This window comes from Pyrus communis, chromosome 4, assembly GCF_963583255.1.
Source record: "Pyrus communis chromosome 4, drPyrComm1.1, whole genome shotgun sequence".
NCBI classification, from domain to species: domain Eukaryota; kingdom Viridiplantae; phylum Streptophyta; class Magnoliopsida; order Rosales; family Rosaceae; genus Pyrus; species Pyrus communis.
Genome location: NC_084806.1, coordinates 26411725 through 26430851, shown reverse-complemented (window position 1 = coordinate 26430851; position 19127 = coordinate 26411725). Strand labels below are relative to the sequence as shown.

Here is a 19127-nt window from a genome sequence, read left to right as displayed (position 1 = left end):
TATAATTTATTAGGAAGAGGAATTCTGGCAAAACATTATGCCTCAGTTCTATGGCTTTTTAATTTGTAATTTTGTATACAAAAATTGATGACATGCATATAAACATTGCAATATGTTTCAGAGAAAGTTTGTTTAACAGATGCTGATAGACTAAGAGATTTCTAAAAGTTGCGCTGCACGTGAATTGCAAGTCAATTATTCTTTATTATATATTGATCTCATCTTTACATATGTAGCTGGTTTCATTGATTGTCATACACACATCAAATCATTGTTTTCAAATCAAGGTCCTTTTGTGGATTGTTCTGCAGCTCTTTTACCACTAGTGTGATAGAACATGAATTTGAATCCATCAGCCTTGTTCTTGAGAAATAAAATAACATTATCCTAATATGATGCATCTTCTTTGCTAGTGTAATTGTAGTCTGCTGTAGTCATCATAAAACAGTGTGATCAATAAATAGAAAATTAAAAGTGGTAATCATAATGGACAGTGTAGTTTTAGGAAGAAGGTATACCCCAGATTTGTTGCCCTTGCTGGTGGCTCGTAGCTTTGTTGTTGTGGCTGGCTAAGCTGGAGACGGACAGGTACATTTGAGTCCTCTTCAATACCTTGACCATTTGTCAGAAGAGTGTTTCGACTTGTGTCATTTACATTCCTTGTTCCATAAACCTGGGATGTGAAACTTCTGTTAAGGTGTTGCGGAAAAAATGTTGCAATTTTTTGTAGGTTGGATTATAGATTTTTATTACTCTTTCTTGGATAGTTGAAGTTTATTTAGTTTCAAAACCAGTACCTTCTTAGATAACTCCACGTTTTCTTGATGAATTAGGTTTACCTTCTTATACAGTTCAACATTTTCTTGGTGAATGAGGTTATTGCTTAGTAATATCCATTGTTACTGTTAGTAATATAATATCCTACCTATTTAAAAAGCTATTAATTAATTTATACCCTTTTTGTTTCAGAAGCAATGGATGCTAGAGATTCAAATTCAGTAAACGATGAGGAGTCCGTTGAGATTATAATGGGAACAGAACGTGATCTTGGAAGCGAAAGTATGGAGAATACAAATACGAGTTTTGCAAAGAAAAAGGCTAGAACAATCAATTTAGGTAAGCGAAAACTTCGATCTCCTGTTTGGAACACTTTCACTAAATTGGATACTATTTTTGAAGATGGTAAATGTCGTGCTCAATGCAAAGATTGTAAGAAAGTAGTGATAGATGATAGTCATCATGGGACAGGAAATATGAAAAGACATTTGAATACATGCCCTGCAAAGAATAATGTTGAATTGTTTATGTCGGCATCTGAATTGTGTTCCCAAAAGTTTGATCCTCTAGTATTTCGTGGCTTATTAGTAGAGGCAATCATCAAGCATAATCTTCCTTTTAATTTTGTTGAACATGAGGGAATTAAGGCTTTGTTTGCATATGTATGTCCTGATATTAAGCTACCATGTCGAAATACTATCAAAGCTTGTGTGTTGAGGATGTTCAAAACTGAAAAACAAGCACTGCATAATTTGTTAGGCTCGGTTGAAGGTAGAATTTGTTTGACATCAAACTTATGGTCATCTCAGTGCACTGATGGGTATCTTGCACTTACTGCTCACTTTGTAGACAAGGATTGGAAATTGAATAAAAGGATTATAAGTTTTTGTCACATGCCTCCTCCACATACCGGTGTTGCATTATGTGAGAAAATAAGTGCGTTGGTGACTGAGTGGGGGATTGAGAAGAAGTTATTTTCTATTACCTTGGATAATGCTTCTTCAAATATTTGTTTTGTTAATATTTTGAGGAATCAATTAAATATTAGAGGTCTTCTCTTGATGAATGGTGATTTCTTTCATGTGCGTTGTTGTGCTCATATTTTGAATTTGATAGTCCAAGATGGACTTAAAGAAATTGATTCTTCGGTGGTAAAAATTCGTGAATGCATCAAGTATGTAAAGGGTTCTGAGGCTAGAAAACTAAAGTTTCAAGAATGTGTTAGGCAAGTAGGGATATTGGATAGTAAGAGAGGTTTGAGACAAGATGTCCCTACTAGATGGAACTCAACCTATCTTATGCTAGATAGTGCCATTTTCTATCGATATGCTTTTATTAATTTAGGATTGAGTGATTCAAATTTTGAAAGTTGTCCTTCTTCTGAAGAGTGGGATAAAGTGGTGAAGATTTCGAAGTTTTTGGGGTACTTTTATGATGTTACATGCTTATTCTCTGGAACAAAGTACCCCACATCAAATTTATTCTTCCCTAAAGTGTTCGTAATTCAGCTTCAAATTAAGGCAGCCATTGATGACAGTGATAGTTTCATGAATAAGATGGGGAATTATATGCACTTGAAGTTTGAGAAGTATTGGTCAGATTACAGTTTGATTATGTCAATTGCAATCATCTTGGATCCTCGTTATAAGCTACATTTTGTGGATTGGGCTTACACAAAGCTTCATGGCGTGAATTCTATGGAATATAATAATGTTTATGCCACATTGACTGCTCTCTTTAATGTGTACTCGGAAGCATCTGCTCATCTTAATTATTCAAATATTCCAATGAACTTGACGCCTAATCATCAAATAGAAGGTGGAGATGCTCTCTTTGAGGTAACATAAAGTTTGTATTTTCCTTTTTATACATAGTACTTTAAAACTATTAATATTATATTAGAAATTGGGTTATGCACACTTTTTATGATGTTTATGTTTTTATTTTATTTTTTTGATGTAGGATTTTGATAATAATTAAAATGGTCCAAACTCAGTTGAAAAAGGTGAATTACAGAAGTATTTGGATGATAAAAGACTAGATAGAAGACAAGATATAGATGTTCTTTCTTGGTGGCAAATGGAGCGTTTTCATTATCCAATACTTTCTCAGTTAGCACGAGATGTGCTAACAATTCCTATTTCAACTGTTGCGTCAGAATCTGCTTTTAGTATTGGGGGTAAAGTGCTAGATCAATATCGTACTTCATTGTTGCCAGACACGGTTCAAGCTTTGCTGTGTACACGAGATTGGCTTTTTGGAAAAGGAGGTAGTATATCGTTTATATAATATAGAACTATTTTTTATATCTTTTCATAATTATTTTTAGTACCCATAATTTGAATGGTATATATACAATGTTTGATTTTTCTATGTTTAGTTTATGCGGAAGAGAGTGCTAATGTGGAAAGCCTCAGTGAAAACATCATCAATATAACTCTTGAAGATAATCTATCAAGCCAAAGTTCCAATACTTTTTCCCATGGTGATTGAGGAAAATTGAAAGGTTTGATTGGAAGAAAATATGCAAGATGTTCTAATGTTCCAATGTCCTTAATTTTGCAAATCTTTTGAACATTTGATATTTTGTAATGTTCTAATGTTTTTTTTATTATGCTCTTATTTTGGATATGTAAATATATACTTAAAAGAAAATTGTGTTTTTTTTTGGTTGAATGTGACAATATGGTATGTATTATCTATCATTATAGATTATCAATCTATCACAATTTGACATGTTGGTAGAAGATCAAATTTGAGGAATGGTTTAGGGTTATTAGTAATAAATTATCAATCTATCACAATTTGACATGTTGGTAGAAGATCAAATTTGAGGAATGGTTTAGGGTTATTAGTAATAAGTCGGTTTAGGTTTAGGGTTATTAGTTTGGGCGTGCAACCTTTTTTTCACTCAAAAAAGTATTATGTTTTTTTATTTAATTATTTATTAGTTTAAAATATATTTTCTTAACAGGTAACGGGTCGGGTCATATTACCCGTTAATATTATCGGGTCGATTTCGGGTCGGGTCATTTTACCCGTTTGTGTTACACGACACGACCCGTTAAGATATCGGGTATGACACGAAAACGACACGAACACGGGCAACACGACACGAATGCCAGGTCTAGTATTATGTGATGATACATTTGGTTTTGTTTGATTGTAATTTATTTTCATTTGGCTAATTAATGATTCTTTTAATTTCATAATAATTAAAATTTCAAGTTGATTTAATGTGCATGGCATTAATGGGCGAAAGTTTCAAATTAAATTCATGAAATTGTATGATACTAATTCATCTATTGGTGCAAGGCAAATTGACCCTATTATAGGTGTGCTGATGTACCTACAAACTAATGTAAATTCCACCCAAGGAAAAGGTAAATAAATTGCCTATACAATCTAGGTGAATATGCAATAGGCTTTTATTAGCACCCCACAATGTTGACTACACCTCACATTAAATTTTAACATTAGATGACATATATACCTTAAGGAAGGTGTATACAATTGAGATTTTGAGAGATTTTAATGAATTTATAAATCCATGGATTTTGATAGAGTTTAATTGATTTATAGAGATTCTATGTAAAGTTTTAAGTGAATTCCCTCAAATTCTTAGGGGAAGAGGTGAAAATTAAGAATGCTTAAAATACACTACCAAATATGTGACAACCCATCCCTAATTTTACGTTTTATAAATTTTAAAAGTGTGAATTGACGAAAATGCCCTAGAGGCAAAGATTTTGACTTCCATTGGCCATTGTTTAAAGAGATGTATGAGTCATTCTTTTGGAGTATTTGTGTAGTAATCATTACCACGAACGCATAGGCAAAAACTGTTTGCGAGTCTGGATTATAACAGTATAGTTACAGACGTTTGAAATTGGTTATTTAAAGTTTAGCTATAAATAAATTGAACTCCCACCTTGTGGAAAAGAAACCAATCAGATTTTAAGCAAGAATAAGGGGACCAATCAGCTATTTTGTTTAAGTGACCAATTAGATATGCTAGAAGGAGGACCAATAAAAAATTAGAGAGAGGGACTAGTCAATCAGGAAGGAGAGAGAAGAACCTCATCCCCTTCCCTTTCAACCCGTGCACACCACACAACCCAGTTCGACCTCCCATTTTCCAAGGCCGATTCCGACCAACTCCGGTGGAGTTTTTCAACGCCACCACCACCATCTTGAAGCTCTCATTCCCCTCTACAAAACCCACCCAAGAACCACCTTGATTAACCACGGTATGTGGCGGTTTGAGGCCACGAAAGTTGACGAAAATTAACAGTGCTCCGGCCACTCTTTTCACTTTTTCAGCGAATCGGCAAAGCGATGGCCGCTACCACCACTTGGACTTTGTAGCCCATCATCCCAGGAGAAAATCCCGACCAACCTTGACCCCGTTGGATCACCGTAGACGAGAAATCGACACCGGGAAGCTTTAGGCCCCCATTGGCTTTGTGGGCAAAATTGACCATCTTCCGTCCACTTTTGGACTTTGTGGCCGGTATAAAAGTTGTTCCTCTCTTTGAGATCTTCATTTTTGTGAAATTTGAGAATTTTTAGAAATAGTGGAATTTTTCCGGCGAACTGTGGCGGCCAACCACCGCGTGGGCCGAGACCCCACTTGACCATCTTTGGCTAATTTGGATGCTTCAATTCTATATTTGACATCCGTTTAGTGAAATTACGATGTTTTAATGTAGTTTCGTAGTTGACCACCTAATTGGCCGTTACGGGGTCCTTGCATGAATGGAAGATCCGACCGTTAGATCGTTCCGAAACTTTAGGATGTTGTTCTAGAAGAATAATTTGTATCTTTGGAAGTTACGGATCAAAAATCTGAGGTACTGATCTTCCGGATCGAGTTACGTAGGGTTGTGGACCCTATCGTTGATCTTTGACCGACGGTTAACTTTTGGTCAATGGGTCTCAAATCATTCTAGAACGTCCTTGGGATGTGTTTTATGTAAGTTACGTGTTTTATTGATAAGAGTTCTGAGACGTGATTGAATATTTGTTCTAGGTGATAATCATTCGTGATGTCTCGATATTCGTGCTAAGGAGTCGTGGCGCGAACCTCAGGTGAGTGGGTTTGTTCCTTTTTATAGTATATATATGATTGATAGTTCCACAAATGCTTTTAATTTGGTTTATGCATTTATGCCTTGTTAATATATATTTTAAAATACTATGATATGGTTGAGTTTTGGATTGCATCATCGCATATCCATATGCATATTACCTGCCTATAATTGTTGTAAATGCTTGGAAGTGCTAAGGTGAACGCGGGACGCGCATGTAAGTTCAAGTGAGTTTAGGGTGTTATTTGAAATGATTGAGTTATGGCTTGACTATATTTATGTTATAAGCAACTCCAACATTGTCGTACAGGTTGCAATAATAGGCAACTCCGATACTGTCGTACAGGTTGCAATACTAGGCGACTCCGACACTGTCGTACAGGTTGCCTATAAGTCGTACAAGTTGCATTAGACAACTCTGACTCATGTGTTATCATAGATTGATTTATGAGTTGTACAGGTTGCCTATGAGTCATACAGGTTGCATTAGACAACTCTGACACATGTGTTATCATAGATTGATTTATGAGTCATACATGTTGCGCTAGGCAACTCCGACTCGTGTGTTATCATAGATTGATGAGCACCTGATTTTTTTATATATTGCTGCCAATATGTAGTGATTTGGAATTTTCCTGGATTTACTGTTGATTTACATTTGATTTCATACTTATATGTAGTATGATTTTCTAAAAATTATACAGGTATTACAGCAAAGGATTATAACGTTTAGAAGGTCTTTATTAAAACGTTATTTTCAGGCCCACTCACTCTTGTTTTTTTTTTTTTTTTTTTTATCCCTCCAGGTTCTAGTAGCAGAGTTTTCGTATCAATGACGATTCGTGGCAAATCTTGGTATTGGAGATTACCTTCGATGGTATGATTTTCAATCCACTCTACTGTACTTTACTTATACTCTGACGTCACATGTGAAATGGGTTCATTTCCGCTCACAGCGCACTCTCGTATTTAGGCACTTTTAGGTTTAAATTTATTCACATATTCCACGTCATTATACTTTATGGCTTCGTCACCTTCTAGGTGTCGGCCAGCACAACTCGATTCGAAGTCCTAGTGGACAATCCGGGTCGGGATGTGTCAAAATCTCTCCAATTCCCTCGAATTCCCTAATTTTTTTAAAAATCCTTTAAAAATCTATTTCTAATTGAATATACCTGCAATATTATAAATTCTTTAAAATTTTGATTAAGTACACCTAGACATTCAGAGAATCACTTGAAATCGTTATTGAATATCCCTGGACTTGTAAAAAGAATTAAAATCTCTCAAAGTTCCAATTGAATACACCCCTCTAATATGCAATGACAATTTTGACCTCATAAGGTTTTGAAAAAATAAAATAAAATTCTAAATACACCCAAATCACTTTTAACATGTATATCCCAAGATTATTTATCTTCCAACTCTCAAAACCACTTTCACCCTACATTGTAGAACATAACCCTAATCAATGTAACTACAAATACATCAATTGAGCATCTATTTATCGAGAAAACTAAAGCAAACCCTAATTTTCCTATACAATCGATATAGTTCTTGTATCTTGAGCAATTGGTTTCTATATGCTTTTCAAGCGAAAGCTTCATTCCTCTTTGTGCATAGTTTCAATGCATGGTTCTGGGTTTAGTTAGTGAACAATTCAAATACAATCTTGACGGAAAAATTGAATATAACAAGCATAACTACAAATATATATATATATATTCTTCTGGTTAGTTAATTCTTTCAAATAGTAGGTCACCGCCATTTGTATTTTCTTACGAATTGTGTTTTCAGGCACGAAGCAAAGCTTATCAGGAAAATTATTGATGAGAATATTTGGGAATGGCTCCCCAGCACAGACTAATTACATGTGGCCAAGCACCAAGTTGGAATCAATTCTTACATTCAAGATATTATCAGTTATCTTTCAGATGGTGGATTGGATGATGTTCTCATGGTTGGAATTCTAGGGATGGGTGGATTGGGTAAAACAACAGCTGCCAAAGCTATTTATAACCAAATTCATCATAAGTTCCAATTCAAATATTTCCTTACTGACGTTCGCGACATTACAAGTAAACATGATCTGGCTTATTTGCAAGAAAAACTTATTTATGACATCTTGAAAAAGAAGTCTGTAATAAACAGTGATGTTGAAGGCATCGGTCAGATAAAAGATCAATTGTCACATAGCAATGTACTTCTTGTTATTGACAACATAGATGAAGTGGGAACAACTGGATGCAATAGCTGGAAATCGTGATTGGTTTGGTCCAGGAAGTAGAATTATCATAACGACACGAGATAAACATTTATTACTAAATGTGGACAAAGTATATTCAGCTCAAAAATTGAAGGATGGAGAATCTCTGGAGCTCTTTAGTTGGCATGCCTTTGAAAATAGTTGGCCTGATGAAGAATATCTTGAACTCCCAGAAAAGTTTGTTTCTTACTGTGATGGATTGCCACTAGCCATTAAAGTTTTAGGTTCTTTTTTGTTTAAAAGAACCATAGTAGAGTGGAAAAGTCAATTGAAGAAATTGGAAAGAACTCCTAAAGGAAAAGTAATAAAAACCACTACGAACAAGCATTGAAGGGCTAGATGAGACAGAGAATGCTATATTCCTTGACATATCTTATTTTTTTATTGGAGGAGACAAGGACTTTGTCACAAAAGTATAAGATGAATGTGAATTTTTTGCAACAATAGGAATCAGTGTCCTCTATGAACAATGCTTTGTATATGTTGAAGGCAACAAGTTGAATGTGCAAGATTTGCTTCAAGAAATGGCCCGAGTAATCATTTATGAAAAATCCCTTGATCATCCTGGAAAATGTAGTAGGTTGTGGAATCGTCAAGATGTCACCAATGTATTGACAAATAAATCCATAAGTACATTCCCAATTTAATTTTGGATTAATGCATCGCACAAGAAAATCATATATGTAACCCGCGTATGTCAATTAAAACAACATTCATGTGTAATATATTCACCGTAGGTGATTTTGCGTAATGAATAATAACACATGTAAACATATGCAAATAATCTGTTTCTTACCATCATAACCTTTTTTTGTTAACAGGGAACTGGAAAAATTGGACGTGCTCTAGATTTGCAAAGCTCTGATGATGCTAGTTTCAGTACAAAAGCATTTGCCAAAATGAAGAAACTGAGACTGCTTGACCTCAGCAACGTAACGCTCAATGGAGAATATAAACAGCTTCCCAAAGAGTTAATATGGTTGCGCTAGTATAATTGTCGTTTGCAGTCCATACCAGATGACTTTTTTGATCAAGATAAACTAGTTTTTTTAGAAATGATCAACCACGATCTCGTAGAAGTTTGGGAGGGTTCCAAGGTACAATCAATTACACATAATGATGTTCTGCTTCTATTTGTTTTTGGATTCCCTTCTCTTTTTTATGCCATGTTCCTTTCGGATATTAATTTCTATTTTTCTTTGTTTTCTACAACAGTTGCTTCAGAAAAAATTTAAAATCATTCATCTTGGTAGTTCCCATTCCCTAATCAAATCACCAGACCTTTCACAAGTCCCAAATCTTAAAGAGTTGATATTGGAAAACTGTCTTCGTATGTCCGAGATTCACCCCTCCATTGATGATCTTACAAGAGACTCTTTGGTGAACCTTGAAGGATGTGACAAGCTTGTTTCTCTGCCAAGCTTCAATGGTGACCAAATCACCAACTTTCATATCATTCGTCTTAGAATGAGCGCATTAAATGATGATGGAATCCCCAAGGATCTTGGGATTCTAATTTCTTTACAATATTTGGATCTTGTTGGGAATGACTTTCATACCCTACCAAGCTTCAGTGATCTTTCAAAGCTTGAAACTCTATGGTTAAGTAAATGCGAGTTTCTTCATACAATCCCTGACTTACCAAGAAATTTGAAACTTCTGGATGCCGATGGTTGCCCTGCATTGGAAACAATGCCTAATTTTTCAAATATGACAAATATGAGAGAACTGGATGTAATGAGTTCACCCAAACTCACTGAGGTTCTAGGCTTGGATAAGTCATTAAACTCCATGACAAGGATTGATATGAGTCGTTGTACCAATCTCGCAGCTGATTTTAAGAACATCCTACAGGTATCTCTCTCTCTCTCAATCTGATAGTTGATTTTAAAAAGAACATCCTACAAGTATCTCTCTTTCTCTCTCTCCTTGCCTTCCTATCGTGCGCATGCACACAAACGCACATAATCTATATATACATATATATATATATATATGTGTGTGTGTGTGTGTGTGTGTGTGTGTGTGACACTTGCAATGTGTATATAGGGATGGACTTGTGTGTGTGTGTGTGTGTGTGACACTTGCAATGTGTATATAGGGATGGACTTCTTGTGGATTCGGTGGCATTTTCCTTGATGTGAATTATGTTCTTGATTGGTTTGAGTTTGTCAAGGAAACTTCTAAGTTTATCTCAAGAGACTTACATTAGGAAGGTACTTAAACGATTTAAGATGGAGAACTCCAAACCCATAGACACTCCTATGGAAATAGGCGCAATATTATCCTTAGAACAGTGTCCGAAGACTAAGAAGGAGAAACAACAAATGGCAAACTTCCCCTATGCCTCTGTAGTAGGAAGTCTGATGTACACAGTGCTTTGCACGCATCCGGACATTTTTAGAAACATGCAAGGAACAAAAGATTTAGCCCTAAGTTACCAAGAAGGGGATTTGAAGTTGAGAGGATATAGTGATGCAAACTGGGCAAGCGATAGAGATGAACGCAAGTCCACCTCAGGTTATGCTTTTGTCCTTGGAGGTGGAATTGTTTCTTGGTGTAGCAAGAAGCAAACTTGTATTGCTTTGTCCACAATGGAGTCAGAATATGTTGCCCTGGATTAACTGTTCAAGATGTTTGGCTTAGGAGGTTTCTACGATAGATGGGAGTTACAGCTTATGCTTAAGAAGCCGTACTTGTCTACTGTGATAGTACTTCGGCCTTAGCATACACTAAAGATCCTAAATATCATGGCAAATCTAAGCACATAGATACACGATATCATTCTTTAAGAACAAGGTTACCAAAGGTGAAGTAGTGTTGAAAAATATCTCGACCAGCAATATGCTCACTAATCCCATGACTAAACCCATAATTAGAAACTCGTTTCTAGCTCATGTAAAGAATATGGGTTTATGTAGGGTTTGATGTGTTTTTCTTTGTATTTGACATTATTATTGAATAAAGAGACATTGAAGTTTTTCATTTCATATTTATTTTTGAAATGATTGTTTACACATCTTTACGAGTGTCACCAAGCTAGAATCAGTTTTTCACACGAACGATTTGCCCTGGCACTAAGATAGCGAGTAGGATGAGACATTTGTGTCCTTAACGCATTGGACTGCGAGACCGAACGTGTATGTTGAACATACCAATATGCACAAGGTAAACGTCGCCTTAGAAATGTCTAAGATGAGACTTAACAAAAGTCGAATGTGAGATTTGTTTCACGATGAAGCTTGTAAAGCCAAATATGAGTATCTAGGTGGGCGCTGTGAAGGCGACTAGGCTAGAAGACTCAGGTTAGGTGCTTGTGTAGCGACTAGACTAAGATCCATATGGTGTATGTCCAATGGACATGTGACACACTCATTGAAATGAGGATACACCATAGCATACAAATCATACTATATGTGCTATAATCGACTGATAATGGGAGTGGTGAATTGATCCCTGCTTCAATCATTGTGTGAACCACAAGGAATCTACACGATTCCACCCTTATGCCTTTTGAACTAAATCTATGTTAGAAAGATGAGGTTTAATGATCGCTACTTTAGCACGTTTATCTAAGATGGTCAAGTTAGCTACTATCCCAAGATGTGTCTAGACAAGCAGTTAAATCAAATTAGATTGACATGAGAGCTTAAGGAAGACAGTTTGAAGAAAACACCATTTCATGTGATTCATTAGCTGCACGGCGTCTTTTGATATTTGATATCAAACATAAGACATGGATACATGATACTTGTGAGACATGACATTGTTTTTTATTTCATAACGAAGGATAAAGAATATCAAGTCTGGTGTGTGATGAACAGTCTGGGGCATAAAGCAATGAACTTCCAAGTGATGCACTGTTGTTAGTTTAGTGATAGCTTAATGGTAGTGCTCCTGGTTATGTACGTTCTTTCTAGCAAGGTAGTGCGTCCCATTTCCTATATAGAATGGATGTGAACTAAGTGTGTTGATTGAGACTATGCCACATCCTATGTGGGTGAGTGGGAAATGTAGGATTTATTTTATGGGATAAATAAATATCAAAGGATATTCCATCCACATGAGGATATTAACCTCCTAATTATCTATGTGATAATTAGATGGAAATCAAGAGATATCATATTAGAATAGACTTGGGATTTTCATGGCCTTTTCGGTCTTTGTACATTCTTCCCAACCACTATATAAGGAGACTTTGGGGAAGAGAGAAAAAAAACAAGAAACACAAGCTTTTCCACAGTTCAAATATTCTAGTTAGGTCTTTAGAGCCATCACTTTTGGTTCTAGTTCTTGGGAGGTAAAAACCAAGGGGTAACTCGACATACCGTAGCCAACCCGACGACCTGAGAGGTTCTAGAAGTGCACGGAGGGTCAGAGCAGTTGTTCATGTTTGTCGGAGCATGTTGAGATTCAAGCTTCCGTATAAAAGGTACACACGTCCTTTCAAATTTATTTATAGTCTTCCAACACGCAATATGTTCTCGCTGCCACCCTTCAAACCTCATCCCTTTCGACCAGGAATCAATCGTGCGGTTCAGCTTCTGAGCTCCTCTGGACACCTCCATGAGCTGAAAAGATGAAGGGCTCTGATACTCCCCTGTGATCACAACATCCTTCTCTGCGTTGTGATACAAACTTGTTCTCGAGTTCTTCGATTTTCCATCTTCTGCTCTGTTCTCAAGGAACCACTTTTCGATTTTCTAATCATTCCACAATCAACAACTCCTTTTGGATCATCACATGTAACAAATGATCTGTACATAGCCGTCTTGAAGCATAATTCTGTGACACAAAATTAGTCACTAAAAGTCAGAACATGTCTGATGCTACAAAAAACTATAAAATCCAATTAAAAAACTAACGAAATTACAAATAAGTTAAGTGAGCATGAAACACACATGGTCTTGGATATTCTAATCCCTAGCTTTACCAGCATCTGGTTTTCCTTTCTCTAAGGAAGAATCATAGAAACAGTCTTTACTGAAGTCGGATTATCGCACCAAAATTTGTCTCTAGGATTAGATGAAGAGAGAAAATGGACTAGAAAGCTCAGCAATGTCGAACCCCCAAGACCATTAACTTAAGCAAGTTAGAATGTACAAATCAAATAATGGGGTTTAAGGAATGCATTTCAGAATGCTAGACCAAAAATGTTGATTCCAAGTTGAGCATAGATTAGAGTGAAGAAGCTATCCACAAAGTTAATAAACCACCACGTGATACTGAAAGCGATCGCTATTGGAATAAAGAGTGAGCAGCTAATATGATATATAAGAGAAAAAAGCAATCTCGAAGAAAGAGAAGGAAGCTTTGATCTCATTAGCTACTGCATTAAACAGATGCATCAATAAAATCCACACAAATGACATGGTTAACATAAAATTACATGAAATCAGCTCAATCTGGAACTTATAAGAGGCTAAGTTGTGCATTCTTGAAATCATCTATCGAGAGGCTACTTCTCTATCTTATCCAGCTATTCCTTTGCCTGCAACAAAACTCCTAGAGTTCAAACAAATGATATACTTCTGCTTTCGGAAAGAGAGAAAAATAGATTATAAATACCTCATGGCTCAAGCTAATAAATTTAACTACTCTCAGATCTAAATCTTATGAATAATCAGATATACAACAACTTTAAAGATATTTGACCCTCCCCACAACATAGAATGATGGTTTACACACGCAGTATCGAATGGAAAATAGTATTGCATATGAACATGATTTGAACGAAATAGGAGCCAGAAGAAAGAAATGCCCACCATCCTGTCACGAACATTTTTTATGCCCAACTTCTAACAACTTTGGAAAACTTCTGCACATAGATAAAAAGAGATCAGAATGATTGTTATCAAGAATAAGAAAAAGGAGCACAAACACTCAAAGTATGGGAAAACGTATACGGCAACTTGGGTCACCAAAATTAACAAACTTTGACACACTCTAACCGGTTCTTGATAAATTACTACTGACTTACGAGACAATTTTTTATGTGCGTATCAGTGGCATAATGCAGCATCAACACCTTTAAACTGATTAAAAGTAAAATGCAACGATCACTACAAAAAATATGGGCAGTGCACACAATAAATTATTTGTGCCCTTTGAGGCCAAAGGGCACCAACTTATGTGCCCATAGACCAATGGCAACAGTGCAGCAACTATTATATTATGGGTGCCCTCTATAGGCTTTGCCTTTGACCATTGGGCACAATATGGTCTTTGCTGCTCACAAAGCTCAGCATAAATAAGGGTTTTGTGTGCCTCTTTTCTGACACCCGTGTCAGATGACTTTTCTATTAGCACAAGTTTGTTATTATGCCCAGTAGGAGAAATATATAAAAAATAATAATAATAAATTCAAATAGTAATACCATCAATAAGAAATTATTCATATAGATAATGAAAATAATTCCTAATACATTTTTCTACCATGAAAAACTCTTAACTAAATCTAAGAATCTAACAAATACCATTAATCTCGAGTTCCTCGCATGCCAGACAACCCTCAACCACCACAAACAACCTTCAGCCCATGCTCCAACCTCTGAAAATGAACATGAGTAAGAAATCTATCGAGCAGTAAAAGCAGCGATGTTGATGCATTGCTACTTTCTTTTAAAACACTATGTAGCAAAGTGTCGAAAAAAACGCAAAATACATAATATTTTTCAATCATTGCGTAAATACACACACCATAGACTTTAACAATTTCTTATGTAAGGGAGTAGCTAAATAGCAAGTTGTTATACTAATCTAAATTATAATAGTAGAAAGATATACTCTTCGCAGCATAATGCAAAAACAAGCCAAATTGAGGAAAAGGCAAAGAATAAGTAAAAACAAATAACCAGGCAAGCACAAGCTAATAAATAAGTTTTTGGAAATTTAACCTGCTTATAATCAAGTAGTTTTCAGCTTTGATGATGTCTTTCGGATTTCCACTCGGTAGGGAACTATACAACAATATGAAAAATCATTATAATTGATCAATTTATTAGTTTATAAGTAGGAAGAGAGGAAAGGTAACTTATCAATTCTAATACAAAAAAAAAAAAAAAATATGTAGTTACTCTCCAATGATTTGAATAAGTACATAATATCACCTAAACATAAGGAATCCCCAACGGGAAATAATAATGCACTTAGTGTAGCACATACAGAAAGAATAAACTTTTATAATCCAATAACAGAGGAGAAAACATATGCCCTTAAAAGAATAAAATTTACCGGAAGGCGAAAACCTAACCTGTCCTGGGATGGAAAAATCTAAATCGTAGCGTAGTCCCAAGGTGCACTGGCATCAATTCCCCTCCATTTTTAATGCGCTTAAAACTGAACCCAAATAGAGCAACCTGTATGGGAAAAGAGGGAAACAAAGTTTAGGTAAAAAATTCAGCATTTGAAAATGCAGATTTACAAAAATTTAGCACTTAAACAAACTAAAAGCCTGCGAATTCAATGTAATAGATACACATACATACATACATACATACATACATACATACATATATACATACATACATATACATATACATATACATATAAATTCAAAGATAAAGAAAAACCAAACAATTTACAAGAGCAGAGAAAATGAAGAGATAAAGAATGAAAGACATACCTCTATCATCTGTGGGAGGACTCATATTTGCTTTAGGGGCCTTTCCACCACCTGCTTAAAGATGATTCTTATATAACAACTCCACCATCCAAAACAACCAACAATGGAAGCAGAAGATTAATAGGGGAAACTAAAAGTACTCCTCATAAGAAATACAATTACAAGTGTTCAAGATAAAAAACAAACAAAATTTCTGAGATTTTCCATAAAGCAGTTCACACAACCAACAAGAGGGGAAACTACCACATATTTCTAGTGATGTTCAAGGACCAAAAAACTTTCAAACATTAAAAACTTAAAAATGCATTACTAGGTTGTTCAGTCCCATAAGACTTTGCACAAGGTTACATGGCTAGTTGCTCAAGGTTCAGATTCGTTATATAGATAAATGTTATCATCTTCATTTTGATTCCAGTATTCAAGCACACAGACTAGAGAAGTTTTATATCCTTTAAAGTTATGTAACAGACCAAAGAAATTGACCAACTGGAATTACCGCTATTGAAACCGGCTGACATAACCCCTAGCTTGATGTTAGTGAGTAAAAAACCCACTCGGCTAACAGACTACAACATTTATTATGTAGTCACCAAAAGAAATACAATCGAATTCAAAACCATTCCCACAATCAGTCGAAAATGACACCAACTGAGTTAATTAAAATCAATACCTACAAGTTCCAGATCTGCCATGGAGTAAGGCTACCTCAGCATCTTTCAGAACCTGCAAATTCAAAATGTCTTAATCAAATATATAAAAAGAAAAATCAGGTAAGCAAATACAATAGCTCTCAAGGTTATTATCATAATCCCCTGTTTGTTGCAGAAGCCCTCCGCAAGGTTTGTAGGTTTGTGTTTTCTTGTGCTTCTTTTTCTTGAACATCCCTCAGTCCAAAATCTTCGCAAGCTACCAATGCAAGAGACCTGTAGAGTCAATAAGGGGCAGGATTAGAGTTAGAGAGATGGCAGCACCTATCTTCTTCTTAAGTAGAGAGACATGGAAGACTGGGTGTATTTTGGAGTCAGAAGGCAGATTCAAATAGTAAGCTACTTCACCTATGTGAGCTTTCACCTGGAATGGGCCATAAAACTTAGGTGCAAGTTTGTTGAATTGCCTAGTGGCCACAAATTGTTGGCGATAGGGCTAGAGCTTGAGATAGACCCAATCACCCATAGTGAATTGGCTTTTAGTTCAGCCTTTGTCGTAAACTTATTTCATTCGATTTTGTGCCAGCTGCAAGTTAACATGTAAGAGACGAAGGAGCTTAGCACGGTCCTGCAACGCCACATCAACCGAGTTAATTGTCGTAGTACCAGGTATGTATGATTGAATGGTTGGGGGTGGCAGTCCATACAACACCTGGAAAGGCGACATTTTAATGGCAGATTGAAAGGTGGTGTTGTACCACCACTCGGCATAGGGAAAGAGGGCATCCCACTTGTGAGGACGATTTGCTGAAAAGCATCGAAGGAAATGCTCGAGTGTGCGGTTTAAGACTTCTGATTGGCCATCAGATTGCGGGTGGTATGCAGAACTATGACACAATTTGGTGCCCTGTTTGTTGACAAACTCTTGCCAAAAGTGACTTAGAAAGGTTCGGTCATGATCCAAGACAATCGATTTTGGCATACCATGGAGAAGAAAGATTTCCTTGACGAATGTGTCAGCAACGGATGCAGCCGTGTATCGGTGTTTGAGTGGAATAAAATGGCCATATTTAGTGAGGTGATCGACAACTACCAAAATGACTATGTAGCCATTGGAAGACAGTAATCATTCGACAAAGTCAAGAGCAATATCCTGCTATATGCCAAGGGAATGGGGAGCGGTTGCAAGAGACCCAACGGGTGAATATTCTCATGATTCTAGCGTTGGCATTCCAAGCATGTGGATACAAAATTCTTTACATCCTTACGAATGTCGGGCCAAAGAAAGTTGCAAAAGACTCAGTTATAAGTACGGAGAAAGCCGGAGTAGCCACCTTGCAGCGAGGAGTGGAATTTGTCTAAGATCTTTGGACACCATTGTGATGTAAGAGGGACAAAAACTCTGTTTGTAATGAAGGACACCATTAACAAGTGTGAAGCCTCGCACAAAACTATTTGGTGTTTGGAGCAATGAAGACCAAAATGTTTGAACCTGTAGATCTGTAGCATATAATTGTTGTAGGTCCGATATACAATAAAAAACTGGAGAGGACAAACCCGTAAGAGGCAGCAGCTCATGTTGGCGAGAAAGTGCATCTGGGGCACCGTTTTGGCAAACCTGCCGGTAGTCCACTGTGTAATTACGCCCAAAAAGCTTAATAAACCATTTGTGTTGTTGTGGAGTCGTTATACGTTGCTCAAGGAAAAACTTGATGGGTTTGTGGTCAGTCACAATCTGAAATTGTTGACCCAGGAGATAATGGTGCCAATTCTCCACAGCAAAGACGATGGCAAGCATTTCCTTGTCATACGTAGAGAAATCGAGATTCCAACCGGACTGTGCCTTACTGAGGTAAGCTATTAGATGACCTTCTTGGCATAAGACATAACCTATACCCATACCAGATGCATTTGTTTCCACTTCAAATTGTTTGGTGAAATTGGGGATAACAAGCACGGGTGTGGTTACTAGCGTATGCAAGTTTGTCAAATGCAGCAATAGAGTCTGGTGTCCATGAGAAATTGCCCTGTATTGACATATCAGTCAAGGGCTTTCCAATCAGGCCATAATGACAGACGAACTTCCGATAATAACCCGTGAGACCCAAGAACCCACGGAGGCCTTTAAGAGACTGCGGTTGAGGCCACTGTGTGATTGCTTGAATTTTGGAACTATCCACCACACCTTGGCCCGAGATAGAGTGGCCTAAATAGTTAATCGTAGGTTGTCCAAAGGAACATTTGCTTATCTTTACCCTTAAGTTGTGAGTAGATAAAACTTGAAAAACAATCTCCAAATAGGAAAAGTGAATAGCCAATGAAGGACTATAGACAAGGGTATCATAAAAAATAAAAAATAAAAAAACCTAAGACAAACTTACACAAGTATGGCCTAAAAATGGAATTCATCAAAGCTTGAAAAGTTGATAAAGCATTGGATAAGCCAAATGGCATCACCAAGAATTCAAAATGGTCGTTGTGTGTACGAAATGTTGTTTTTGGGATATCCTCGGAACACATGCGGATCTAATGATAGCCTGACCGAAGGTCCAGCTTGGAAAATATGGCTGCCCCATGCAATTCATCAAGTAACTCATCCATAATGGGATGGGGAAACGGCCATTGATGGTTGCTGCATTCAAAGCTCGATAGTTAATACAAAGACGCCATGAGTCATCCTTCTTTTTCAAAGCTCGATGGTTGCTGCACTTGTTTCTCAATTT

The 19127-nt window shown here is 36.5% G+C and overlaps 1 pseudogene; it reads left to right on the top strand.

The window, feature by feature from the left end:
• Positions 1-7842: 7842 nt before the first annotated feature.
• LOC137732901 (disease resistance protein RUN1-like) lies at positions 7843-10757 on the top strand (annotated as a pseudogene).
• The last annotated feature ends 8370 nt before the right edge of the window (positions 10758-19127 follow it).